Source organism: Aedes albopictus, chromosome 3 (genome assembly GCF_035046485.1).
Source record: "Aedes albopictus strain Foshan chromosome 3, AalbF5, whole genome shotgun sequence".
NCBI lineage: Eukaryota > Metazoa > Arthropoda > Insecta > Diptera > Culicidae > Aedes > Aedes albopictus.
The window spans coordinates 101,916,877-101,932,776 of NC_085138.1; the positions used below are offsets into that span (position 1 = coordinate 101,916,877).

General features: G+C 36.1%; 1 protein-coding gene across 9 annotated transcripts in view; it reads left to right on the forward strand.

Moving 5' to 3' along the window:
• The window catches only part of LOC109410691 (uncharacterized), a 61,481-nt gene that overhangs the window by 3,147 nt on the left and 42,434 nt on the right, over nucleotides 1-15,900 (forward strand). For 8 of the 9 annotated variants that reach the window (XM_029874718.2, XM_029874713.2, XM_062860780.1 and 5 more), the window contains exon 2: nucleotides 14,491-14,944. The exons of the other annotated variant lie outside the window; for it this stretch is intronic. The gene's annotated coding sequence lies outside the window, so the exon portion shown is untranslated. The remainder of the gene's footprint in view (nucleotides 1-14,490; nucleotides 14,945-15,900) is intronic. 9 annotated transcript variants of the gene reach the window in all.

A 15,900-nucleotide genomic window follows, 5' to 3' on the forward strand; every position in this document is an offset into this window, starting at 1 on the left:
GCAAATATTACCAGACTCCAGGAGTCCTGATGAAAACGCATTGGCGAAATTACCCCAACTCCTTCTAGGATGTAAAGAAAAAAATCGGAATGATCTCACCCAGTTCCATGTCGTTGAATGACCGCAACCACTCCTTGACTCCTTCAATTTTCTGCAATACTGTTGGCTACCAAGTGTGCATCCAAGGAAGGATAATGTGCGCCTGCCCCAAACACGCGTCACTTTTCGTTTTTTTTTTGTCGAACAATGCCACCCGATCGAGATCCCCATAGCAACTGCCCCAAACACGCGGCTTTTTTTTTTCACTTTTTCCTTCAAACTATGAACGCGATCGAGATCTCCATCGCAACTCTTATTTTACCTCAAAATTTTGAAAGAGGGAAAACTCTTTTGAGTGATTTTTTACTGCATTGATTGAAATCTTTCCCAAAGAGGCACAAAATCTCTTTATCTTAAAAAAAAAAACGTTACAATGATAGTTTAAAACTAAAGGCTCAAACTGCAGTGAGCCATAGCAGAGCCACCATCTTGAAAGGGAACATCGTGCCAAATCCTGAAATCTTGGTGGGAGGGTAGGGGTCAGGGGGTCATCAGAATTAAACCTTCAAGCCTGAAAATAAAGAATACCAAAAAAAAGGCAAACAGTATCAAACGAAGGGCCCATATAGCCGAGGCGGTAAACGCACGGGTATTCAGCATGACCATGCTGAGGGTGACGGGTTCGATTCCCGGTCGGTCCAGGATCTTTTCGTTAAGGAAATCTCCTTGACTTCCTTGGGCATAGAGTATCTTCGTGCCTGCCACACGATATACACATGCAAAATGGTCATTGGCAGAGGAAGCTCTCAGTTAATAACTGTGGAAGTGCTCATAGAACACTAAGCTGAGAAGCAGGCTTTGTCCCAGTGAGGACGTTACGCCAAGAAGAGAAGAGGAGGAGTATCAAACGAAATAGGCTATTGATTGATTGATTATGTTCTCAAATAATATTTTCCTCGGTGCAATAAACCTAAAACAATTATTTATAATATGATCAATGTCTCCATACGATACACTACATTCACATAAATTTGAATCTTCAAAGTGATTGGAAATCAACCTAGAAAAAGTACAAATGAAATTTCTACTCCCAGATACGTTTTGAACAAAGGTAAATGATTTACTTTGGGACATATTGAATGACACCATCGCCCTTTCTCACAAGAATCCCAATTATTTTGCCAATAATTCAAACATCAATTTATAAGATTGGTGTAGTAGGCTATAGTAGGCATTGACTTAGGATACAGATTAGGTTTGACATTAGACTGGCTTAGAATGTAATAAACCACTGAAACAGCAAGACGTGTAATTATTGCTATAATTGGGAAAATATTCAGAAGCAAATACAGGGTGCGGCAGGAAAAAATGCGAAAAGTTCAAGGCACTATTACACGCTAAATATGGGATATATATGACTATTTTTTCATGACAGTGTATCAGTCAATGTCTACATTCTAGCACTGAAAAATAAAAATTAACATATTCGATGTTCAACATGTGATAATGTGGGCCTAATAAGCGGATATCAATAAACTGCGCGCCCAATGGTCATTAAACAAAATGACTATAACAGTAACAAAATTAGCTCAAATTCGATGAACAACCAGACCACACTGATCCAGAGCCATGTAGTTTCACATACCAGATGAAATAAGTACATATATTTGATGATATTGTAGAGAAAATTAAAAATTTGGTTTTATCAGATGCGAAATTTAGCGACCTGTGTGATTTTCTGCGGTTTGAAAATTCTGGTTGTCTTCATCTGCAGGCGCCGCCCTGTAAAGGTTAGTGACCAAAATGGGAAATTTTTCAATTAACTTTTTCAGAAAACTAGCCTATAATAGATCATGGAACGTTGAAACATAGTTTGGTTAATGTCAAATGGACGAAAATGAGGTTTGAAGTTGAAAAACACTTTCGCGGAAAATAAAATTTTCTGTGAAAAAAATTTAAAATACAATATTTCAACAATTATCATAAAATCTCAAAATGTTTTCATCTCAAAAAAGCCGTTCCCCAAATTGGCTTCCAGGAAAAATATAAAAGTGTGGGGATGTTCAAAAATAAAAATTAGAAATATAAAAAACTGAAATTCACGAAATCGAGAATTAAAAAGAATCATCTTCCAAAACATGTTTAAATAGATTTTAGATGACGAAAAATGATATTTAGATCAAAATCAAAAATTTGGGTATTAGAGGGTTAAAAGGTACAGAACTGACTACACTCATTCGTAGCCTGCTACATTATTTATGGATTTTTTTTGCCAATTCTTTTGGTAAACTTTCACCAAAGAAATTGCGAGCTCAATTGTTGCCAAGACAGTTTTGGCAACAATTGAGCTCGCAATTTCTTTGGTGAAAGTTTTCAAGATTTTTTTAGAAACTTCGTTAGAAATTTCTTTCAAAAATTCTGTGGCAAAAAAGTTTTCCTAATTCCTTTGGAAACTGTATCTTCTGAAACCTGTATTTTTTGAAATGGTTTAGAACGTGAAAGTCTCCAACAAATTGTTCGAGATCTTGTCATGTTACCAGTTGGGATAAAGCGAGTAATCGCCGTGCTTGTTTTGTGTCTCTTTTGTCCGACAACTCTCTGCTCTGGTTCTTACACATTTCAGTGCTGAGAGCGGCGTTAGCGTGTTGGTATAAAAGAATGCATTCAGGTGGGTGGAATTCAACATTGTTGGAAAGCATAGTGAGCGCTTTCCTTTTAGTCGCCTTCGGTGTTGTCTGGCTCCCGTTTGTAAAAGAAAAAAAAACGCAAAAAGGGTATTTGGATGGTTGGTATGGAATTCTCTGTGCCACTGGAATTTGCTGCATGTTTGAGCATGAAAATAATTCTGTGCTTGTTTCTTAGGGGCATCACAATAATAAAAAAGTACTGTTTTTAGTTGGAACCAGGGGTAAAGAATTCCTGGCAGAAAAACGGGATAGGTAAATATGAAAATGTGAACTTCAGGGCGTATTGCGTGGACTTTCGTGACGAGGATCAGAAGTACAATCCTCATTAAGCATTATCTTTGTATCACAAGCTAATACTATATATTTGTATTATACTATTTGAATCATTTACAGTTTTAATGAAGCATTGACGCTTTGAAGAATGTTTATCGATTGGTTTCTAAATAGTTTTCAATCTAAAAAGTTTTAAATATTTTGGGAAAGATTTCAGCAGAAATGTATTGACACTTGATTTTTTCTCTTCCTAAATGTTTAGTTCAGATAAATACCATACAAATAATAAACAGGATACTTGTCTGCAAAGCTTCAACATTTCTGAAATGAGTTCAAAATGATTACAGAGTTTGCTCAGATTCCGATGGTGAAATTGGTGACGAATTTTGAACATTTGTTCAGTCTCTTATCCTATGAACATTTAAAGTTGTTAGACTAGGTACGAACGGAAAACATAGCATATTTTAGCCTGAAACATTTTATTAGCCGCTGTAAAATGTCATCCTTTGTAGCTGCTCAACCCTACAAAAACGCCCCGAACCAACATTCCCGTTTGATGCGGAAAAATCGCTCATTCGCTGCAACCAGCCAGCAGCCGGTCGTAAAGGTGCATGTCCCCATTCGCCAATTGGAAATACCGACCGCTGAAAAATATGTGTGTAAAATGTATGTGAAATGATAAAAATAGCCCTTACGATCCCTCACTCTGCAGCAATCATCTTCGCATCATTGCATCGTTGTTGGTTGGTCCATCAACAAAAACAAAAACACCGTATACCAGCCAGCGCAGCAGCATCCAAAACATCTCATCACGCCTCTTGTCGGTGATCCGATCCTTTGGTGCGTTGAGAAAATAGACATTTTCATTTCTAGTTTTTTTTCTATCGGTATTTAGTACCATCAGAGCTATCACATCTCATCATCGCCGTTGTGCGTCTCTCGATATGAGATGATGGCATTTGGATCCGAATCAGATCAAAGCAGGGTTTCTCAAATTTGATGTGGCATGAAGATGCGATTTGAGCCAATGGCACTGTAGGGCTTGTAGATTTACAACAATTTCCTGTTAAAATTTCTATCAGAAATTTCAATTGTGACAGCATATAAATCTCAGGTATGTTCAGTTCTATGACGAGCGTCGCAATGGTTGAGTTGTTGACAAGCACACATACTCGAGGTATGACACGCGAGTTGACCATTCTATTTTTACCGAAAGTAGCAAACACCGGGTTCTCAAGGTAGATACCAAACACTGATTCTTAGGTGTGGTAAACAAACAGCTGCATCACACCATGAATTAGGGGTCACTTGAATAGGGAATTCACTACCATCGAAACAGGCCTTACGTAATGGAATTCTTAGCCAATTTTGACAATCGCTTCCGACTTTATACATCTCCTACTTCTTTAAGGCTCTACGTTCCCACTGGAACTTGGCCTGCTTATTAATTGAAGGACTTTCTTGCCTGCCATTGCATGGATTCTAGCAAGAAATTCTAGAGGAATACGGGCAGTCATTCTTGGAAGAATTTTAGGATGAGTTGACAGATTCATACAGACAAAACTTTGAAGAAATTATCTTGGTATACGACACATGCCCCCTAGTGGAATCACAGTAATAATTTCTGGCAAAATCACTACAGATACATCTGGAGAATGACCAGCAGGAATTTTCAGAGAAGTTTTTTGGAGAAATCTCAGAACTTTGGAAACATTTTCTAGATAAATCCTAGCAAAAATTGCTGTATGATCAGTGCTGTCATGGTTGGCAAAATTAGAGCTGGCTACTCAAGGCTTCCAGTGCATCTATTTATGCTGGCACGCCTCCATGCAAATGACTTCAATTGTATCATTTGGTGGTTAGTCTTTTGGTGAGTTTTCGATAATAAAAAATAAAATGCGCTGAAAGAATTAAACAAAAAATACCCTGAAGAAATATGCACATGGAGACATTTTTAAGAAATTCCTGCTGAAAATTTCAAATGTATTGGATGAAATTTCTATACAAATTTCCGAAGCAATTTGCAGATGAAATCCGGAAGAGTTTCTTAAGAAATGTTTAGTCGAATTACTGTTGAGAACTCTTAAAGAATTCTTGGAGGAATATTTGGAAGAAAATTTGAAGAAATCCAAGAAAAATTTCCTGAAGGACTCTGAGTTTTTCATACAAATTCTTGGAGGAATACTCAAATAAACTCCTAGGAAAACCCCAGGAGACAGAACAACTTGAGATAATTATAGAAGAATACCTGGAGAACCTTAAGGACAATCTCGTTATAATCTCAAGATGGCTACCACATTGGGCAGATTTTGCAGCTACTCATGATTTTTGCCTTTCTCGTACACTAAGTGTACTGGAAAGGCTATATGTTCACTCCAAAAACGACTTTTTGATAGAAGGCTCGGAGGGTCAAGTCACATATACCAATCAACTCAGCTCGACGAATTGAGGTGATGTCTGTGTGTGTGTATGTGTGTGTGTGTGTATGTGTGTGTGTGTGTGTGTGTATGTGTGTGTACAAATAAACTCACATCACTTTTTGGCAGTAAACCTCAACCGATTTTAATAATCGACGATTCATTCGACGCGGAATCTGGCCCCATTGTTTCCTATTGAAAATGGTTCGGATCGGTCCAGCCGTTCCGGAGTTATGGCCATTTACGTGTTCCAGACCAGTACCCTTGGAAGGGGCCATACATAAAAATGTAACAAACACATACATGCGACACATCAAACTGCGGCATTTTGGATAACCTGATGAACAGTCAGCAAGAAAATAGTCTCAGACCATATCTAAACCGGTAGTGTTCCGGAACCGGTTCCGGGAGTCCCGCCGGAAGTGGCCAAATATAAAAGTGAACCAAATCCATGCATGCGACACATCAAATTGCGGCATTTTGGATAACCCACTGAAAGGTTTTCATAAAAAAAAAGACTCAGACCAAGACTCAGACCATATCTGAACCGGCAGTGTATCGGAACCGGGTCCGGATGTCCCGCTGGAAGTGGTCATATATAAAAGTGATCCAAACCCATGCATGCGGCACATCAAACTACGGCATTTTCGATAACCTTATGAGCAGTTAGCAAGAAAACAGCCTCAGACCTTATATGAACCGGTAATGTTTCAGAACCGGTTCCGGGTGTTCCACCGGAAGTGGCTGTATATAAAAGTTGACGAAACTATTGCATGCGGCAAATCAAATCACGGCTTTTTTGACAACTTGATGACCGGTTATTGAGGAAGTAGGCTAAGATCACATTATGGACTGTCAGTAGTGCCGAAACTAGTTCCCTCCGAAAGCGGCAAAATATAAAATTGAACCAAACCCATGGCTTTTTTGATAACCTAATAAACATTAGCAAGCAAATAGGCTCAGACTATTTAAGAGACTATCGGTAGTGTTTCGCAACCGGTTCCGGGCCGGAAGTGACACCAAACCCATGCATGCGATACCTCAAATCACGGCTTTTTAGGTAACATGATGAACAGTTGCAAGAAAATAGACGCAAGCCCTATCAGTGTGTTACGGAACTGATTACGGGTGTCCCGCCAGAAATGATCAAATGTAAAAGAGAACCAATACATGCGACATATCGATGACTTATTCAGTAACAAGATAAACGGTTAACCAACAAATAATCTCAGACCATATTTGGGAGAACCGGTAGTGTTCCAGAACTGGTGACAAGACGAGTAACGCGTCGGAAGTGGTAAAATATAGAAAGGAACTAAACCATAGCGGCGTTTTTGGTAATCTGATGAACGGTCAACAAGAAAATAGTCTCAGGCCACAGTAGTTCGGAATCGGTTGCGGGTGTGATTTGATAGAAGTGAACCAAAACCATGCATGCGATACATAAAATCGCGGCATTTTCAAAAATTTGCCGAACGGTTAGCAAGATAATAGCCTCAAATCACATCATTTTCCGGCTTTTCAGGTCACGTGATGAACAGTTGAAAAAAACATAGTCTAAGACAATATTTGAGACAACCGGAATCAGTTCCAGGTGTCCCGCCGGAAGTAGTCAAACGTAAAATTTAACCAAACCCATGCAAGCTGCACATCAAATAGCGGAATTATAAAGGTTAACAAAATAAATGTCAAAGCGATAAATCAAATTGTGGCTTTTTTGATAGCATGTAAACGTTGGGTAAGATTATAAATGAAGAAATGATCAAAGTCTTCATATATGCGAGAGAACGAAATCGTGACCAAAGCGATCTCTTCAAATCACACCATTTCAGATTCCTGCGGTGTAAATGTATAGTAGGATGGATCAACGTTTTATATAAAAATATAATTTAATCGCATCAACCTTATACAGTTTTTCAATCTCCAATATCCTTATGCTTCTAAAATTACTGCTCACAATTTGGGTGCGGCTGGTTGAGCCCTCACTCTTCTCATTGCGATTGAAATTTGAATGGAAAATCTACATTTTCTGCATTTTCCTCGTAGGAAGGTCAAATTTTACATAAATCGTGTTTCCAATGATAATAAAATATAGCCTAAAGTGTGCTGAAATAAACATTGGCGAAGATCACAAAGTGATCTGTGATTGTGAATAAAGTCAACCTTCTTCATGCATTAGCTGACGCTCACCCCGCTGCCGTAGTGGATGGAATGGGGTCACAATGACCCCAATACACGACTAGGGTTAAGGTGGTCAAGCAGTCAACTGAGAGGTCTGATCTTTTTCTGCTCTGTTTTGTTGTTGAACATAACATCGGAATATGTATCATCAATAAGTTTCGAAAATCGATGATGGCTTTCGTAAAATTGTTGCTAGTGTAAAGTGTTTTCAGGATTCAGGAACATTTTAGCTAACGTCGAAGAAAAGTTATGAGTACATATTCGACGAGAAAGGCACTATCACCACTAGGTGGATTAATCTGGGTTTTTTTTTCTGAGAAATAAGAGAAAAACTTTGTAGAAATTTCTGAAGAGATCATTGGAGGACTTTCCAAAACAATTCCTCGAATATTTTCTGAAGGCATCCCTGGAGGAATTCCTGAACAAATCGCTGAGAAAAAATTCCGAATGAATCTCAGAAAGATTTCTTAGAAAAACATCCCTGGAGGAAAAAAAAAATCCTGGAGAGAATTCGCAAGGTATCCATGTTTTTGAAGGGATTTCTGGAAAACATCCTTAAGACCTCTCAGGAGAAATTTCGAAAGATCCATGGGGAAAATTCTGAAAAAAACTTGCATCCATCAAATCTTTCAAAAAAGTTAATTACTCAAGAAAACTTTTGAGAAATTTATGGGTGAATTTTGAAAAAAAAAACTGGAAGATTTTTTAGGCAAAACCCCGAAATAATTTCAGTAGGAATCGTTGCAAGAATTTCTTCAGAAACCCCAAGTGAAATTACTGAATAAATATCTGAAGGAATTTCCGAAGCAATTTCTGAACGAGTTCTGCAATGAACTTCTGAAAGAATGTGTGAAGAAATCCTTGGAAGATCTGCTGTAGCAATCTATGCAAAACTTTTTAAAAGAATTATTTGAGAAACTTCTGCAACAATCTTTAAGCTTCATAAAGCAATGTATGGTAGATTTCCTAAGAGAATCCATTGAATAGTTTGTAATCGAACCCTGAGATAAAATTGAAAAGAATTCCCTGGAGAGATTTCTAAACTCACTGAAGAGGAAAACTTCCAAATGAAACCTGAGAAGATTTTTTCAAAAATGTTGTGTAAGATTTTCTTAATATTTTTTGGAAGAATTTCTTTGAAACCCTCGAAAGAATATATGATCGAATTCGTAAAGAATTTTCTAGAATAATCCGTGGAAAACTATTTGAATTTTTATCTAGAGGCATTTGCAAACGAATCTCTGAAGAAAAACCGAAGAAATAGAGATACTTCTGAAGAAATCTATGCTTTTCTAAAAAAACAAAACTTAATGTAATATTTGGAATGCCTAGGATGTTTAGAAATGACCTGACAAGAAATTGTCGTCGGAATTTCTGGTGAAATTTTTGGAAAATTTCCAAAGAAGTCCCTGCAGGCATTTTCAAAGGAGTGTAGAATTAGCTATAAGTTAAAATACAAAAAAAAATAATCCAAAGGAATTTTAAAAGATTTTCTGAAAAAAAAAATCCAGAAGAATTTCTGAAGAAATCTCTGAAGGATTTTCCAAAGAATTCTCAGCAGAAATTTGTGGATTCAGAGGAATGTTTGAAGGAAACCCTGACCGAATTTCAAGCTTGCATTGTGGGGCAAGTACAATGAAAAAATGCCCATTGCCAAGGGGAGTCGAGAAAACTGAAGGCGCCTATATTTTACATCATTCAAGGACGATCGAAGAAAACAAGTTAATAGTGGTGATCAGTTCTATGCAGGCCCGAACAGCCAGCTACCCGATAATTTTTCCTTGTTTCGCATCAGCTGGAAAATAAGCCTACGATGGATGTAAAACGAGATTGAAGGGTATTTGAGAATTCCTTAGGTAATGTGTTTAGAATCTGTAACAAAACATCTTTCGGCAATCCTTTAAAAAATTCATCGGTAATTACTTTGGAAACTTCTTCGGTTATTATTTAGGGAGGTCATTTGCCTTTTTTTTAAATTTCATCGCCAAATTCGTTTTATAATCTCTGATCCATTTTTTTATGCACGCAATTATTTAGATATTTGTTATTCTGGCAAATCCTTTGAATTCCCTTCGGCAACGCCTTAGATAATTCATTCGACAATGACTCTGGCAAGTTTTTCACAAACTTCGTTGGAAATGCCTTTGGCAATCTCTTCTGTTTTTTTTTTTGAATTTTCACAAGCATTTTTCATAATGAGGATTTTTCTGACAATTTCTTCACGATTTCGCCAATAATTCTTTAATCCTGCATCAGTTTTTTTTTTCAAATACCTTCGACAAGTTGATGTTTCTTTGGGAATTTCATCAGCCAATGAAGTTTTATCAAGCAAATCTTTTGGGAACCATTTTTTGATTATATTTTTGGGTACTTCTTTGGTAATTCCTTTGATAATTTCATTGGCATTCTAAAAGAATCTTAGAGATCTCCCAAAATTTGGGAGTAATCTCAAAATTTTTCAGACATTCCTTCATAATTTGCTGGAAAATTTCTTCAGAAATTCCTTTGAAAATTTATGTAATAATTCTTTCAAGAATTTCACTGGCATGGTCTTTGGAAAACCGTTCGGAGATCCTAGGAGTTCCTACCGAAACTTCTTCGGCATTTTTAAGAATTCCTCCGAAAATTGGGTTTGATTTGTTGAAAATTTGGATTTTTGAATCATTTTTGAAATTTGAAAATTCGAGACAATTTCTTCGGAAAATTCTTAAAAATACTATGAGATCTTGAAAAAAAACTTTGAGAATTCTTTGAGAATTTTTTCGGACATTCTTTCGTAAATTCTTCAGAAATAGCTTTGAGTTCCCCAACAATTCCTTTAAGAATTCCTCTTGCAGTTTCTTTGTGAAGTCATTTGATAACCTTAAGGAAACTCTTCAGGGAATTTTTTCCGAAACTTCTTCGGCATATTCATTGAAAATTCCTTCAAAATTTCTTTGCTTGTGAAATTTTTTTATGGACATTTCTTCGAAAGCTTACATAATTTCTTCAGGAATTCCTTAGGCAACTCTTTTGGAAACAGCTTCGGTAATTTCGATAGACATTTATCCGGAAATTGCTTTTGGAGATTACCAAGGAAGTTTTTCGGGAATTTCTTCAGGTTTGCCTTTGAGAATCCCTTCGAGAATTCCTAAGCAAATTGATTCGGTAATGCAATTTCTTCGTATATTCTTTTGGAAATCGCAAGGAATTTCTGCAGGAATTTCTTTGAGAATACCTTCGACTATTCCGATGTAACTTGCTTCGAATCTTTTTTGGGAATTCCATCAGCAAATTTCTTAAACATTAAAAAAAATTACTCATCAAAAAGTTCTTTTGGGAGTTCTTTCCGAAACTTCTTCGGCATATTCATCACGAATTTCTTTGAAAATTCTTCTTGAATACTTGCAGAAACATTCATGGAAATTTCTTCGACAACTGTAGAATAAATTCCGGGAATTAATTTTGGGATTGGAATTCGTCAATTTTTGGAAAGCTCTCATAATTTCTTCAGAAAATCCTTTGGCAATATGTATGGGAATTCCTTTGGCAACTCCTTTGGAAACTCCTAAGATATTTTTGATATACATTTAGCCAGAAATTCCTTTTGGACTTCCCGAGGAAGTTTTTTGGGATTTTTTTTTAGGATTTCCTTTGAGAGTTCGTTTATGAAGAACTCCTAAGTAAATTGATTCGGCAATATAATTTTTAAATTTCTTTGTTTATTCTTTTGGAAGCCGCAAGGAATTCTCGCAGCAGTCACTTCGGCAATTCCAAAATAATTTTCTTTGAAAATTTTATTGGAAATTTCATTAGCAATTACTTTGGAATTTCTTCGAAAAAATCCTTATAGATTCTTTAAGACCTTGAAAAAACTATTTGGAAATTCTTCCAGAATTTTTACATACATTAATTTTAAATTTCGTCAGAAAAACCTTTGATTTCTCCAACAATGCTTTCAAGAACTCCTCTGGCATGAATTTTGGAAAGTCGTTTGGTATTTACTAAGGAAACTTCTCAAGAAATTCTTTTATGAATTCTATTTGAAACTTTTTCTGCATATCCTTTCAGAATTTCTTAAAATATTCTTTGTAAATTATTGCGACCTTTTTTTTTGGGAAATTTCTTCGGAAACTCCTGTAGAAAGATTCCGGCAGTTTTTTTTTGGGATAGAATTTAGGATTCCTCCAGCAGTTTATTTGGAAATACCTTCGGCAATTCCGATGTAACTTGCTTTGAAAATTTCTTTGGAAATTTCATCAGCAATCTCTTTGGATATTATTTATTACTTCGGGAGTTTTTTTTTGCTGATTCCTTTCGTGAATTTCTTAAAGATTCTTAGAGATCTCGAAATGAACCTTTGGGATTGAAACAGGGATTAAAAAGCTTTCTTACTTTCTTCGGGAATTCCGTTGGTAATTCTTATATGAATTTCTTTGGCAACTCCTTTGGAAACTTCTTAGGTAATTTGATAGACATTTATCCAGAAATTCCTTCAGAAATTTCCAAGGAAGTTTTTCGAGATTTTTTTTCAGGTTTGCCTTTGAGAATCCCGTCGAAAACTGCCATACAATTTGGCTATACGACTTTCAAATTTCTTCGTTGGAAATTTCATCAGAAATTCCTTTGGATATTTTTTTAATACTTCGGGAATTTCTTTGGTAATTCCTGTCCCAAATTCTTTAAAGATTCTTAGAGATCTCAAAAAAAACTTTGGGAATTATTTTAGATTTTTTTTTCGGAAATTCTTTCTTCAATTCTTTAGACAATTTCTTAGACTGCTTCAACAGTTCTTTTGGATATTCCTCTGGAATGGTCTTTGGAAAGTCGTTCAGTAGTTACTTTGGAAACTCCTCAAGCAATTCTTTTGGGAATTCTTTCCCAAAACTTTTTCTGCATATTCTTAAGGAATTGAAGGATATTTTTATGGAAATATCTTCAGCATTTCGACTGTAGAAAAGACTCTAGCAATTTACTTTGCGATTGAAATTGCTCAATTTTACTGAAAAGTTTTCGAAATTTATTCAGGATTTCTGTTGGCAATTCTCATAGGAATTACTGTAATAACTACTTTGAAAACATCTTAGGTAAATTTGATATAAATTTATCTGGCAATACTTTTTTGAAGTTTTTAAGGAAGTTTTTAGAGAATTTCTTCTGCTATTGCTTTGAGAATCCATTCGAGAATTCCTATGCAAATTGATTCGGTAATACCATTTTCTAATTATTCTGACTATTTTATTGGAAATTACAATTGCGTTGAAGTTCTTTCAGTAACTCTAAATTAAAATTTCTTAATTTATAAAAGTATTGTCTGAGATTTTCCAAAATAATGGGCGAAAAATATCACAAAAAATAGCCGAAAGAATTCTTAAAGAAGGAAAAGAAGGAATTGTGAAATGAATTGCTAAAATAATTGTCTGAAAAATTTTCTAAGGTATTTTAAAAGATATTGCCGAAAAGGCTTTCTATGAAATGTTCGAAGTAGATGTTGAAGCAATTACTGAAGGATTTTCCAAGCAAACTTCCGAAAGAATTCTCAAATAAAATACGAACATCGAAGCAATGCACAATGGGATTGCCGAAGAAATTATCAATGACATAGCCAAAGGAATTACCATAAAAAATTTAAAAAATCCGAAAATATGCCAACAAAATTATAAAAAAAAAAAAATTTCGGGGGCAATTCTCGGAGGCAATGAAATCATAAAGAATTACAAAAGGAATCACAATAAAATTGCCGAAGAAAATTTCAAAGGAACTGCAAAAGGAATTACTGAAGGAATTCCAGAAAAATTGCCGTTAAATTTCAGAACACATTTTCAAAAAAAAAAATGCTTGTCAAATTCTACTGGAACTACTGCAAAAATTCTAAAAAAAAACAAACATGCCGAAGGAATCCTCAAATAAATTGCCAAACTAATATCCAAAGGAGTTCCAAAGACAATGACGAAGGAGTTTCAAAGGAATTTCCGAAAATATTTCTGAACATATCGACACTGATTTTTCATTTGGGCCTAAATGACATTTTCGAGTTCTCTTCATCGATCCTCTCTTCTGTTATCACAGAATGTGTATTGAGTTTTCCAAAGATTTTTTGGTTGAAATGCGAAGAAGACGACTACATGTTGCTATAGAAACAAAAAGAATAATGATTTTGTTTGTTTTGATCAAGTTATTAGCGAAAGAGAGAGTCGACGAAGAGAAATCGATCAAGTCAGTTAGGCCCTTATGAAAAATCATTGAAATTATTTTGACAACCGCATAGTCAAAGCAATGTTGTTGAACCAAGAATCGTTGCTTGTTTCCCCAACATTCACAAAATTTAAGTGTAGGTTAATATAATATAAGAAAATTAACTTATACAGCAATGGTTGAGAACCATTCTGATTTAATGTTGAGCCAGCAGACGCATTTCGAATTCACCAGCTGTTCTAACAGCAGCAAACACGGTCCCATTCACAAATCTGGTGCAACTGATGTTGATGAGCCAGAGTGAAACTATTTTGAGCTCTCGAAAACTTTTGAAATTCCACTTCCGCATTGGTGGAAACTGTATTACATCGTCATTCGTAACCGCCCTACCGAAAGACTCCGTCCATCTTCATCAGTTCGATAAACCCATAAGTATTCGCAGTGTAGTAGAAGTGCCACAGATAGACGTTATTAAGCATATAAAAGGATTCCTCACCATCAGGCGCGCATCAGGAAGCACCGCCAGAAGCGAAGAAATCGTTTCCACTACTTCTGACTGGGCGCTGGCTGCCTGTCGACATTTGCCGATTCGTTGCGATGTGATTTTATATTTAGATGAGCAACGCAGAAGTTCTACTTCTGAGAGCTCTAGTCGTTGTTAGCCTGACAGCCCGTTCGTGGTCGCCGTGATTGTAATTTTGCGTGTCTGTTTTCTACAGTTCTACACCCACCGCATCGCCACCTATAGCTGGCCAGCAGTTAGCACCATCAGGAGAAAAGTAAAAGTTTCAAGGGGATCTTCGAGAATCGGTGTGGGGGAAAATTTGAATTTTGCATCTATGTGTTCCCCTCAACTCTCTCACTTCCCGGGAAAAGGAAGAAGATACATGATTATTACGCTGTGAATTTGTTTGTTTTGCGCTGAATTGAGGAAATATCTGCTGCTGCAAAAGTGATGTTGATGTTCGTGTGTCATATTATTGGATGCTGGGAATAAAATGTGAATCAACGAGTCGTATGGCGAGAGACGTGAAGAGAGTTGAAAAGTTAGTGATCTGATTTGTGATAAGTGAAAATTGATTTTGCTGGTGATTTGATATATCATTGAAGCAGTAATATGAGGAGCATGTTATGCTAAAAGGAGTTCTATGTTTTGGTGCTTAAATTATGAAGGTAAGTTTTTATTAACATGTTTTGAAACCTCAAACATTAATTCTAATTACTATTCGACAATTCAATTCATTTTTGTTTTCAAAATGTTTATAATATTTTTATATGTAAAAAATTTGAGGTATTTATTACAGGCCCTCCTCGAGCATGGTTTATGTCTTGTATTCGTAGAGGACCAGCGTGGTTGAATCTTTTTGATCGCAGCTTCTTCTAGAGCCCATAGTACCCGAGCAGAAGGGCATACCTTAAAATACCATGCAAAGAGCAACCTGTGCTCTAATATCTCAAGTTAGTATTGCTATATTATTCTACGCAATGTTATGAGAACACCATAATAACAATTTGAGGTATTTGAGCAAAGTTAGGTATTGATGTGGTATTGTTGATTAAGCTGGGAAAATAACTGAAGAACAAGATTTGTTATTACATCATGGAGCTATGGTATGCATTCATTATTGAAATAACAAGACTTGTTATTTTCAGGTGTTTTTTATACAAAATTATGGTATTCATTTTTGTTATTTTACCTCTTATTACCACAGACAAACAGACATATTACTTAGAAGAAAATTGCTTCAAAAACATCGTTTGGCATCTCACTAGCACCCTCTATAATGCTCAATCCGAAGCATTCATTTGCAGGTGTTGTTTCCCTCGGCTCGATGTAACAATTTTGCAGGTGACGACTCCCCCGTGCCGTCATCCATTCATAAAACATGAATGAAGGTTCATGATTGAGTCATTTTATGTAAACATTGATCGGCGTCGCGTTCATTTCTCTCCAAAATTGAGGTACAGTAGCGCCACCATGACACATGCGAGCACAGTCCGAACCACACTATATTTTCAAAATGATCGTTAAATCGTGCGATGATTTCGATTTGAGTAGTATGTCTGTTTGTCTGTGTTATTACCACCTTATGAAGGGCATATCGAGGTATAATGTTATTTAAGATTAA